This window comes from Rosa rugosa, chromosome 1, assembly GCF_958449725.1.
Source record: "Rosa rugosa chromosome 1, drRosRugo1.1, whole genome shotgun sequence".
Taxonomy (NCBI): domain Eukaryota; kingdom Viridiplantae; phylum Streptophyta; class Magnoliopsida; order Rosales; family Rosaceae; genus Rosa; species Rosa rugosa.
In genome coordinates this window covers 30,944,405-30,958,689 of record NC_084820.1, presented here as the reverse complement: position 1 = coordinate 30,958,689, position 14,285 = coordinate 30,944,405, and positions in this window count along the sequence as shown.

The window sequence follows — 14,285 nt, the reverse complement described above, 5'->3', positions numbered from 1 at the left end:
TTCATTACTTGTATGAGCCCCGCACGTTGTTCTTGCACCATTTTGACAAGACCACTCGCATATAGCTATTTCTTTCGTCAAATATATAAAGTCAATAGTCAACAATCATTTGAATCGGAGATTATGGAATAAGGTTTGATATGAATCGGAGATTATGGAATAAGATTTGATATAATGATGTAAAAAGTGCGTCAAGTAAGATTTGACACAATCAACACAACAAAACACTATGGAGTTTTTGCCTTTAGTAGTTTTTTTTTTTTTTTGTTGGAATAGACTTTATTGCCTTCAGTAGATTAATTAATATATACTACCAGGGCCCACTCATTATGTGTGTAGAGAGAAGTTAAAGGTAGTGAAAAAATTTCCCGTACAACTATCATATTTTCTGTTTTTTTAATTTTTTTTTCTATTTTACAATTTACCATATTATCCTTATTGATTAATTATATTTCATAGTTTTTTAATATATAAAGATTAAATTGGTAAAAAAATTCAATTTTGGAGAGCAAGCTCTCTTCTCTTAATAATAATAACTAGTCTTCTTCATACATGCTCTGCATGTGCAATAAGAAAATTAAAAAAATAAATGAAATAAAATAATTATTACAGAGAGAAAATAATGGGAGAGAAAAGTGGAGGTTGTGTGATAATTTCTTTTGAATTTTTTCAATAAAAATTCATTTTGTAATTATCATATTTACCCTTGTGATTTAATTTATTTTCAAAGTTTTTTAATATTTCAGAGTTAAATCTGTCCGAATTTTTGGTTTTAGCTAACAAAACTTCTTCTCTTTTTTTTTTAAAGGAACTTCTTCTCTTAATAATAGTATAGATAATAATATATATAGATATAGATATATTAAAATAAAACTAGACCAAAACACACACTCTCTATGTGGGTTTAATTTTCAAAAGAAAAAAAAAAACAAAATAATCATTGGAGAAACATGGGGATTTTTGGAAGTTTTTTTTTTTCCTCTCTTGCTGTGGAACTGTGGAAGTGGGAAGTTATAGAAAGAGATTTTAGGGGGAAATAAATTAAAATTTTATTCTGTTATTTTGTTTATTATGATTATGACCTCCATTTATTAAGTGATATTTTTAGATAATCTATGGTCTAAGGATTAAGTCGTCTTTTCGCGTCCACTTTAGTTAACAAAACATCTTCTCTTAATAATAGTATAGATAAGAAAAGTTATTTTGTCCTCACATACCTCCAATTACCCAACCGTTTTGAAACAGTTGGGTAATTGGGGTTTAAAAATGAAAATTATTGTTTAAGTGGTCAAGCTCTTATAGTGTTTGGGTAAGTGGGGTTAACTAACCCTAAATTTGGGTAAATGTCATTTTCCCTAAAATTTGGTCGAGTGTCGCCATAGATGTCTTTAATTATGGCACCCAAACTGATTGTGTCTCTACCAAACACCGTTGCAGATCTTCTCATGGTGTCTCATCAAGCTCTAGCTATCGCTCTAGGTCAGTGACTTTAGCTCGAGCATCATGCAGCGACGCACAACACCTCCGCCATCTGGGATGCCCAAACCGCAACCCCACCTTCCCCAAACACTATATATGATCAGAATCAAAGTGATGGAAAGAGTCTCGCTGTGGGGTTGATTTTCCTTGCTCCAATCTTCACCGGACAAATATAATTAGAATCATAACTCCATATACAATTTCACCATTTGAACTCAATACACAATTTTACAATCTCAATAACACAAGAAGACAATAAAAAAAATTGTACGCTTTACCATACCTATTTTCATGGTTCAACTCCACTAATCTCAACACAATATCGAAATTGTTTTCAAAATATTGATTTCACACCTCAAAACATTCACCAAAATCATACATACTTATTTCAAAACTCAAGCCAACAATACCGTCTTTTCTTTCCAAATTTATTTGTTTTACTCCAAATCACTTCACAAAAAAATAGTGATCAAACTACCAAAACATATTGTTTTTCACTTCACCACATAATCTCACCAAGATATATATTTCACGTAAATATAAATACACACACACACATAATCATCCACTCAGGAATGCAATTAATACCAACTATACTTCACAAATTACACAACCCAAAAATCATTTTATAACAAATCTTCATTTTCACTTACCCATGAATCGTTGACGATCAAGTTCATATATTTCAAAATAAATATTTATTTTCGATAAATATGATTTCACAACTAACATTTATTTCTAATCAAACGATAACATAACTAATTCATCTCCCATAACAACGTGAGATTTACTCTCCTCAAAATCCCTCTACGACTTGACACACCAATGAGATAAGCATGTAACCATCAAACTCCGCTCAAAATAATATCGTTGATCACATACTCAAATAAAGTTCACAACTCAAGATAACACAAAGTACAAAAGCATTTAAAGTTTGAAACGCGTGAACTAAGAACTGAAGATTACTTCAATCGAGACGAAACTTCATCTGAGACAGCGCATGGTCTTCGAAACACTTCTAAGATCAATTTTACAAAACAATACAACAATCCAACAGTCGGATCCTTACGAATCAAAATCCAAACTAACTGAAACTGCAATTAATCTAACTCGTCCAAAAGATTGAGCAATAACAAAATTAAACACACCTACATATTCGTATCCATGAACGGAGGTTAATGGAGCAATCAGGTGCTCCAAAGGTGGTCGGACGTGCCGCCACACACCACCAAAAGCGAATGGCGTGAGCTCTACGTGTTGCTAGTGGAAGTCACAACCACCAAGATCAGAACCATTTAACTTGTAGATAACAACACGAGGATATACTTTCATATTTGCCCCTAAGTCCAATTCGACCTGGATCGAGCTAGATCATCGTCGAAAGTTTTCAAGTGGCCGAAACTTCAAATCCAAATTCCAAGCTCCACACTTCAAATCGATCTTGAAGGTTTGTATGGATCAAATGAAAGAGGGCTTCAAAACCCAACCAATTTCGAGCGCTACCATGGCTGGAAGCAGAGGCGGAGGGAGGCAGGGGCCCAGTGGGTCCCGTGCCCCACTCACATTTTCACCAAAAAGTTAATATATATATATAGTATTAGTATTATATTATTATCAGGTTTTTAATATATGTTTTTATATTTTTTTTTTTCACTTTCAGAAGCACTTCACGTGCTCTTCTTTGTTTTCTTTGTTGGGATTGTAGATTATTTGAGGAAGAAAACGGCTCCCACGTGTGATTTATATGATATTTTTCTTTTCCCAATTTTTTTGACATCAATAATAAAATTGATTATGATTCTTATTTCCTTATAATTTACAAATTTTTAAGTCTAATAGGAAAAGGATTAAAAAAAAAATTCTATTATATCAATAACAGTGTGTGTATGTGTGTGTGTGTGTGTGTGTATCGTCAAGTAACAATTCTCAATCAATTCTTTTGTGAAGAGCACTTCTTTTTATTATTACTACTACTCTATTCTTCATTCAAATATGTTAAGATACTTTAAAAGAAAAGAAAATCCTGGTGCAGAGGAGTCATCGGGTATAAATACCTCATTAGATTCATCTCCCGCAAAAAAAAACAAAGAAGAATGATAGTAATTTAGAGAAGCCTTGTCCTGAAATTAATGAAACATATCCTTCTGATCATGGAAATCGTCCTCCAATTTCAACTTATCATCCTAATGTTCAAAATGAAGTACGCAGATATTATCTACAAAAAGGTCCTTGTCAACCTAGAGCTCACGAGTTTACTGATGATTGCTTGATTTCATATATTGAGAAAGACATTTTTACTAGCATAGATAATGAGACTATCATGCAAGGATTTCAAAATATGAAATTTCATCGAGGGCAATTACCATTGTAATAGATAGAAATTACATTAAATATTTTGTATTTATTTATTTTTTTTGGTGCCCCAGTGAACCTAAATTCCTGGCTCCGCCACTGGCTGGAAGAGTGAGATTAATTCGTATTTGTCGCCGTTGTAATTGCGGGCCTGGATCCACCGTTTACGGTGCATATAGGAGGAAGTGGCTGCCAGGGGTATAGGTAGAGGAGGCCATGGTGTATCGATCTAGGTCAGTGGCGCCACTATTGGATGTTAGACGGAGGAATTCCAACCGATTCGGTTCAACCCATTTCGTGGGTCAGGTTAGAGTTCTTTGAGAGAGAATTTTCCGGGAATCACATGAAATTCATAAGAAAAATTCTGGGTATTACATATTAGGGCTGGGCTCGGGTCGGGTCGGGTCGGTGTTGGGCCCAAACCGAGTTCGACCCGTTTCTATCGGTTGGGACATAATGTGGGCCGAAAACTGTTTCCAAATAACGTGGGCCGAACTATTTCGGTGGGCCAAAAATTCAGTTCGGCCTGGTTCGGGTTCGGTCTTAGTTGGGCTTTTCTTTTTTTTTTCTTTACGGCCCAATTTTTCTAGATCAATGAATCCATTAAAACAAAACCATGAACAGAAACAAGCAAATATCTATGGCCCAAGCTACCTGGAAACGACTACAAACAGTTAAAACACTTAATAGTTAGTCATTACAGACCCATTACAGACCGAAATTCAACAAATAAAAGAGTTTCAAACTTCAAAGTAAGTTCTTGATCTCCAAAAATGAAAAAAGTTCAAGAAAGCATAGAAATGCAGATTTGCAAGTCCGCAGCCAACTTGACAACAACATGCCCTGCAGCCAACACCAAAGGTCCAAAACAACATGCCCCTCACAGCCTTAAGCCCTTAACCCATCAATCACTCTTCATCGTCAACTGTGGTTACAACAGATCCTGCCAATCAAGAGAACAACATATTCACATCATATTAACACTTAAAAGGACCAACATATTCATTATTCATAACACAAAAAATATTCAAACAACATACTCATTTTATAACACAGAAAATAAAGGGAAGTTACCTGATTCAAGCTTTTTAAGCTCACCGTACAACTCCAACTCCGTCTTAGTAGGCTCTTTGTACTCATTAAAGGCTCCACCCCTTAACCAATCGCTGAGACAAACCAGCCCCTCAACCATACTAGGAGTTAATGATGCTCGAAATGGATCTACAACCCTCTTCCCTAGGCTGAAAGCCGACTTTGAAGCCATTGTTGAAGCTGGAACAGCAAAGACATCCTTTGCAATCTTTGACAGAATTGGGTATCTAACAACATTCTCCTTCCACCAACCTAAAAGCTGGAAATCCTTGCTCGCAGGGTCTTCGGAAGCTTCAAGAAAATACTTGTCGACTTCATTCCTTATCTCCACCACCTCTTTCTCCTGCCTAAGCCTCAAAAACTTACTCAACGATGCAGCATGTGAGTCCTCTTCTTGTGCAGTAGCTGAATGATCAACACGAGGTTGTGTTATGTCATCCGAGGCTTGTGCAGCAACGGGATCAGATAGACAATACTCCCTATATAGCTGCAAGAGGCTCCTCTTCACTTCATCTACCATAAATTCAACGATGCTGCTGTCCGGATGCAGTTTTGGAAAAAAGTATTCAAGATACAATAATTTGTATCTTGGATCCAAGACAACAGCAAGCAGCAATGCCATGTTAATGTCCTCTAACTTCAACCAATACTTGTCAAATTTTTTCTTCATAGAGGACCATATACTGACCATCAAATGATCATCACTAGCTGCACATTCTTCTAATTCATCGATTATGGTACAAATCCACTGAACAGGTTGGTTTGAAGTTACTACCTTAGTCCCACTAAAATTCAAGGTTGCATCGTAAAAGATTTTAAGGAACTTCACTACCCTCGCTGCTTTCTCCCAATCCTCATTATTAGGTGGCCCAACCCTCTTGCTTCCCCCAACTCTCTCCATAAAATAGTTCTCATACTGCTGATCCTCATCTTTAAGCCTAGAGAATGCCTGCTTATACTTAACAGCGATGTCAAGCATAAAATAGGTGGAGTTCCACCTTGTGCAGACATCTAAAGGCACTACACCCCCCTTATGTTCAACCTTCTCTCTAGAAGCACACTTCCTAAACTTTTCAAGTCTAGCGGGTGAACTCCTAATGAACTTAACAGCATTCCTAATTGCATCGATGGAGGAATCAAGCTCCTCCATCCCATCCCTCACAATCAGATTCAAGACATGGCAGCAGCACCTAACATGCAGAAAACTGCCACCTAGCACTAGACACTTCCAATTTCCAATCTTCTCCTTCATGTAATCAAGTGAAACTTGATTACTCGAAGCATTATCAACTACAATGCTAAAAATCCTCTCAATACCCCAAGTAATCAAGCAAGACTCTATTAATTTCCCTATAGTCTTTCTCTTGTGGTTTGGAATAACACAGAAATTTATAATTCTTTTATGCAAAGTCCAAGTGTCATCTATGAAATGGGCAGTGAGTACTAGGTAATTGATATTCTGAACCGAAGTCCAGGTATCGGTAGTTAGTGAAACCCTCATATTATTCCTAGCTAGAAACTCTCTTATCTTTTCCTTCTCAAACTGGTAGAGATCCCAAATATCTCTACAGATTGTCCTACGACTAGGGACAGTAAACTTTGGCTGAACAATTTTCATAAAATCCTGAAACCCCTGCCCATCTACATGACTAAAAGGTAGTTCATCCCTCACAATCATCCTAGCACATGCTCTTCTACAATTCATAGGATCATAAGCTAAGGATACTAAATTACCACCTTTTTCAGCAGATTCGAAAGCAAGGAACCTTTGCTTTTTTGCTGGGATGTAAACCTGACACTTCTTGCACTGGTACAGCATGTGTGTCCTCATTGATGTCGTCCCATTGGCTTTAGGATCGCAGGCATAGGTTTGAGGGCAGTACTTGCACTTTGCTCTCAGTTTCGCCATCTTTGAACCATCCGGATTCTTCATCTTCACAAAGTGATCCCAAGCTGCTGACTGGTTCTTCCTCTTCACAATTTCTTCAGCTTCACTTGTTGCAGGTTCATCTGAAGCACTAGTAGGAGTAGCTGGTGTTCCTTGTTGAAGAGGCGGCATGAGAAGACGCCCGGCTTGACTGCTACGAGAAGACTCACTGTGACTATGTGTCGGATCAGGGGTCTGCGACGTTCCTTCCATGGACTGAAAAACAAACAACAAATCAGTTTTCTGAACATCATTCATTAATCATTATAGTAACATACAGTCATAAACATGTACACATAAAAACTAAAATCACAGTAAAACACAAACATAATCTAATAGACATACAATCACAGTAAAACACATAAACAAACATTCAATCACTGCTTCAACACATAAACATAATCTGATAGACACACAATCACTGCTTCAACACATAAACATAATCTGATAGACACACAATACACAAACAAACATTCAATCACTGCAACATATCGACACTAAAATAGTTCAACACATAAACATAATCTGATAGACATACAATCACAGTAAAACACATATAAACACATAAACAAAGACCCTAATTTCATTTCGAGAAACCCTAATTTCATAACCCATGCATCATTTTCAGAAACCCTAAAATTGAAACACTAATTTCACTTCAAGAAACCCTAAAATCAAAACCCATGCTTCATTTTCAGAACCCTAAAATTGAAACCCTAATTTCACTCCCAGAAACCCTAAAATCAAAACCCATGATTCATTTTCAGAAATCCTAAAATTGAAACCCTAATTTCACTTCAAGAAACCCTAAAATCAAAACCCATGCTTCATTTTCAGAACCCTAAAATTGAAACCCTAATTTCACTCCCAGAAACCCTAAAATCAAAACCCATGATTCATTTTCAGAAATCCTAAAATTGAAACCCTAATTTCACTTCAAGAAACCCTAAAATCAAAACCCATGCTTCATTTTCAGAACCCTAAAATTGAAACCCTAATTTCACTCCCAGAAACCCTAAAATCAAAACCCATGATTCATTTTCAGAAATCCTAAAATTGAAACCCTAATTTCACTTCTAGAAACCCAAAAATAAAACCCACAATCGAAACCCATTTTCTGCAACCCAAAGCCTAAAATCGAAGTGTGTCTCTACAAAAGTATGTCTCATCACCCTATTTCATATCAGAAAGACTGAAAGAGGAAGAGTAAGCAAAACGAAGAGGAAGGTTAGGATCGAGAGAGAGAGTATCTATACCAAGTCCATGTACAACGGGATCAGATGCTATTGATTTGAATAATGATGATCGGCGATGAATGGGTCGAGAAAGAGAGTCTGGATCGAGAGAGAAAGAGAGACTGGATCGAGAGAGAAAGAGAGTGGGTCGAGAAAGAGAGACTGGATCGAGAGAGAAACTGAGAAAGCTCGAGAAGTCGAGAGAGAGAGTCAGTTTCTGGACAAAACGGCTCGATGAATATTGAATGAAATGAGGAATCGAGATTACATTAGGTTAGGGTTTTTTTTTGTGATCCGGTAAGGTCAACCTCACGTGAAACCTGTTACAAACCAATCAGAAATTAACATATATTTAAATTTAATTAAAATTAATATATTATATATAATTCGATCCGGTTCGGTTTTTATCGGTCGGTTCAAAGAAATAACCCGGTTCGATCCGGTCCGGTCCGGTCCAATGTTTTTGTCTTAACTGATTCTTCCGGTTCGGTGACCGCAACCCCTTTTCCGGTCCGGTTCGGCCGGTTTTCCGCTTCCGGTTCGGTTTCTGCCCCCCTATTACATATGATATCAATTTCTATTGTCGTATTGGCTAACTTGGAAACCTTGATTCTAGAACTCTTCGTCTTTTGGTGCAACTAGAGACCCTAACGAGGCTTTACATTGTCCCAATTGAGTTTTTATGGCTCTTGATCCGGAGTAGGAATACCGTTTAAGAAATCTAATGACCCATAAACCTTGAAAAGTCTTGGCTAAGGTTCTTCTTGATGCTATTATGAATTGAATGACCATTGTAGGAACATCTTCGTGCATTAAATTTGGTTAGGAGGATACCTTAGTAACATAATTTCTATTTCTTGAATTTTCTGGCATTTATTCTCTAGCATCTTAATTTTTAGTTGCAACTTTAATTTTCAATTGTCAATTTATTTGTCAAAATTAAAATCAATTTTCACAAACCACTTTCATTGTCTATACCACTTAGTTGTGAGCTTCTACATTTACTTGTGATTCTTTCTACCGCTTTTAGCTTGGTTGGTCCAAGCCAGACATATATATAACTTGGTGCTATTATTTTACTTTATTATTTTCATTGTATGTTTTTAGTGTCTTATCGTCAATTACCTCAGTTAGGTTCAACATCTAATCCCCGAGATACGATAATTCCGAACATAATATTTCTCATACTTGAGCAATGAAACCGGACGCTAAAAATAGTTATGCAAGTTAAGACTTGAACTCTTACACCCATTTAGAATAAGAATATGAACTTTATTGGTCTAAATACACACAGTATTCTCACATTTCATTCAAGAGTGCTAAAATAAATGATAGAAAAGACACTCTTGATCACGTACCCATTCTAGATACATGTGTGACAATTTCATTGAATTAAATTATTGGATGAACTCTAAATTTTTAAATTACTCAGAATGCCTCATCTTAATAAAAATGTGAGACTATTATCTAGAGTTCATCCAACAGACGTGCTCACATCTCAGATGTGAGCTCAATAGTTAGTCTAACCAATGTGATTTCACACTCATGCCTTTTGATTTCACATTAGATATTAGCTTAAAATGCATTTCTAGACAACTCTTTACAATTGCTCCGAACATTATGGGAGTGACTACTCAATATCCAAATTGTGATGAGACTATTAGCTAAGAGGTGGATAATGAACACCAGTTTAATACACTTATACCATACAGATATTGTAATCATTTGGCGAAATGCTCGTTCTCTTATCTTGTTACAATAGTAAATTAATGAAAACCAACTGGTTTGGCGGTTGTGGAGGATCAATATGAAGCGAAACAGACGCATAAACGCAGTTTTTATTAGTTGAGCTAGTAAGGAGAATTATCATAAGGAGTGATTATAGTATTTACTACGCGTTTCGTTAAAATCAAAACTCACCCAATGAGGAGGATATATATGAGGAAGAGGACATAAAAAGTAATTGGACCAAAACCTTTCAAATGCAACATTACCTAGGCATAGGCATCACATAGAGGCATTAGCAAACCTTGGCAAAAACAACATTATCTGGGTATTGTCATTAATTAGATGAGCATTAAAGCAATATATAGGCATTGGTATGCCCATAATTGAATGATCAATCATTCAAGAGTTGGCATTGCTCTTGGAAAATGTATTTTTATTACAACATTTCGCTATACAAGTTTGATCAATACGCCAGTTTTATTGGTTAAACTAGTCTAATTAACAGGATTCACCCTTGATCCAAGTTTACACAGTTAATTTGAGGAGAAGAGCATTAACCGGTTTTAGATCAATAAAAGTTTATGCATGTGTTAATTGGATTTACTCGGCTGTTTTAGTTTAATTGCTCATGTCAGTTTATACACGATAGCAATTAACCAGACCAAAATACTCAATTGATAGCTAAACCATCATATCGTTGCTAAATGTCTAAGTTTGGTGTTCATACTTCTGTACAACATCTAGATACGCGTGCTCATAAGAATTTGTGATCACATTCATCTACATATATTTTGAATATGTGATCAAGAGGGGACATTCTAGATATTGGATGAACTCTTATGAAAAATTGCCACACATGTATTTAGGACAGGTATGTGATCACATGTATATTTAGGAATGGTTATTGGATTTGTGACACACATATATTCATTTAGGTGATCAATATGTCACACATATTTATGGGCTAAGTGCATATGTCACATACAATGAATATATATTAAACCAATATGTACATTTACTATTGCTGGGGGCACTTACACACAACTGGTATTCTCTTTCTTTATGGACAATCAGTAACACAAAACGAAAACAGAAAATGGAGAAAACAAAATGCAAACAACTATGATGATTACCCCTTATGAATTCAGATGATAGAGCGCAAAAATTTTGATGAAATTGAGAAGTAGGGGATAATTTTGAGTTTTTTGTTACTCATTGATGTGCGAGTGATGATACGAGGGTTTGTATTGAAGAGATGACCAAAGGGCTTCACAGTCATGTATAGATCACGTGTTGGTAGTTTTCCTTAGGCAAAAAGGAAGTCACTCGCTTGTGTATGGTTTAACTAAAAGAAAATAACCAAAATTATTATTTTTGATATTTGAATAATATATGAAAATAACCAAAATTATTTTTCTTCGCACATGTCAATTGTTTTTTTTTTATTTGAGAAAAGAAAACAGTAGTTTTAGACAATTTTTTAGGACGTTTCACTTTCCTATTTGTGAGGAAAACTTGTCATTGTTTTGTGGAGATAATGAATTTATTTTGTCATCATTTAATCTAATATTATTGAATTACTACCGTGTTCTCACATATAAATAGTTTACTTAATTAATTTTTGATTAAGAGTGGGCATTCTGGGTAGTTCAAAAATTTAATCATTCCTCTATAAAATTGGCTTAATTAATAATAATGAGTTTCCTAAGAGCAAGTCCACCAGCAATATTCTTGCCAGGGCGCCAACAAGAAATTGTCCCAGAAAGCAAAAAGAACTCACATGCATGCTTCCACTGATGAAATCTTGAACCAAGAATTATAATCTGGGTCTGTTGCAAGGGAAAAAAGGTGAGCCAAGGGTTTATTCCTCAAATTGCCTAGGCTCTAGCGTGGGCCAAGACAAAACACGTTAGCAAGCACTCTAGCTTTAGACACGCCATCATCGCCCATTGCTCTAAGTTTTTTGTTGTTGTTTAGCACCTACATAAAGGCAAGCGCGTTTCTTCAGCGCTTTGTCGTGTAGGGTAGTCTGATTTCAACTACATCAATTTACTTATTTCATCCACATAATTAAGAAATTCTTTTAATAATTAAACCTAACCAGCATTTAGAACAATAAAGAAGGCTGATTTCAAGTGGAAGTATAATAGCAAAGATTAGCATAAAAAATAAAAAATAAACCCTATGCATTCAAAAATTACATTGATTCTGTTCCATGATCGATAAGACTATTTATGAGTTCAAAGCTGGTCATAAGAAAAGTAGGCCTAGCATTGCTTGCAGTCATTTACACCAATCTACATCATCCAAAACATAAATTGATGAAATACATCAATGAAACAGAGCTATATGTTGCAAATACTACGAATCTTGCAAACTATTTATTTATATCATATATTTCTCATTTACAGTTAATAATTAATAAAATATAAAAAAATATTGTCTTGTCCTAGAGACCTGACCCAACAGGTGGAAACAAATAAAATAAAAATAAAATAAAATAGCAGTGAACAGTATCCTGCCCTAGAAACCTGACCCAATGGGTGGAAACAAACACAAAAAAGCAGTGAACAGTGTTCTAACCTAGAGATCTCGACCCAGTGACCCAATGGGTGAATTTGCTCTAATAGAACTAACAACCAACTTCGTGTAGTGGCCAAACTAGTCTATGTCTTGCAGCTAGTCCCATGTTTGATCATGGAAGCCTCTTAGGCTCTATTGTTGTCTTACATATGGGGAAGTATGGAAAGAGCGCAACAAACATGTGTGGAATGAGAAGTTTGTGGGGGTAGGGGACCTGATTTTTAAGCTAAATGCACATCTGAGTGATTATCGTTTCTATTCACTACCTTCTCAGAAGACTATGTCAGTGGTCAGGAAGGGGGTGTGGAAGACCCCTGCAATAGGATGGCTTAAAATGAATATGGATAGTTCTTTCAATCGCACTACCCAGCAAGGAGGAATCGCTGTGATTATCAGGGATGCTACTGAGAGTTGTATTGGTGGCTTTTACAAAAAGGTCACCAATGTTACTTCAGCAGAGTAGGTGGAGGTACTGGCGGGGAGGGTAGCTGTTTCTCATGCTTTAGAGCATGGGCTCTCTCCAGTTATTTTTTAGACAGATTCTATGTTACTTGTTCAAGGAACAAAGCAGAGTGTCATCATTCCCCATACTTCCTAGTTGGGTTGTATGTATGATGATATTACTTATGGTTTATAACATATCTCAAGTTCTTACTTTACTCATGCTTATTGTCAAGCCAATTTTGTGGCTTATAATCTAAGTAGTCATGCACTTAATTTCTTTTTCTCAAAATGCTGTTTGGGGGTCTGTTCCGCCCTATTTTATTTGGGATGTAATTGATAAGGAGTCTTCTCCTCATTAATAAAGATATGTCAGTTTGTTTCAAAAAAAAAAAAAGGATAGACAAAATGACCAAAAGGTACATTTATATTAAAAATAAAGAATATGGATAATGACCATTTACACAATTTTGGGGTTAAAATTGCCCATTTACTCCACTAAGAGTTTTTTACTCCCATTTACCCAATCTAACATCTATTGACAGTATTGCCCTCATTTTAATTAATAAATTACACTCATCTCTCTCTCTCTCCCCCTCCCCTCTTCGATCTATTCTCTCTCTCCTCCCCCCTCACCGATTTCTCTTCTCTTTGTCTTTCTCTCAACTCGTCTCAGACTCTCTCTCTCTCTCTCTCTCTCTCTCTCTCTCTTCCTTCCCGGCCGAGTCGACTCAGTGACCACCGTCAGCCTCGAAGATGCCGGATGAGGAATGGACGGTGATTGACGTATGAGGTGGTCGGGGATGGAGATTTCGGCGTCCCCGCATCAGATCCAGAAGGGCATATTGATCAAGAAGCAGCACGCCCCGATCCCCAACGCGGTGGCGCATTACCACAAGCACGGGGTGGGCCCTGACAAGTGCCGCTCCGCACGTTGTCGTCCTCGTCTTTGAAGTAGTTGAAGGAGGCACCGCCGCAGAAGTCCTTGGGAGGCGTTTGAGGAGCGGAGGGAGGGAGGAGTCATCGTCGTAGACGAATGTGGCGTACGGGTCGGGTTCTTGGTCCGTGGAGCTCTTGAAATTGCCGCGTCGCTGCTGTTTCTGGTCTCGGTGGAATTCAGAGTTGGAATCATCGTCACCGTGGACGATTACAGTGGAGTAGGGGTCGGGTTTCGGCAGGATACTTCAGGTCTGGCAAGGAGTGCATGTTGGATCCATTTCTGAGAAGAAAACACAGTGGGCCATTGAGTCATCATCGTGAGAAAGGCTTCTTGGAAATTCACAGAGAAGAAAACCCAGTGGGCCATTAAGTCATTAACATATGTGGTGGAAGATCATTGGTGTTATGTTCCTCTAATATATGAATACTTGTTATATGCTTGGTTTGGTAATTTTTTGACTTGCCCAGCAAACTTTTTCAAAATTGACTTGGCAATAATAACATTATTG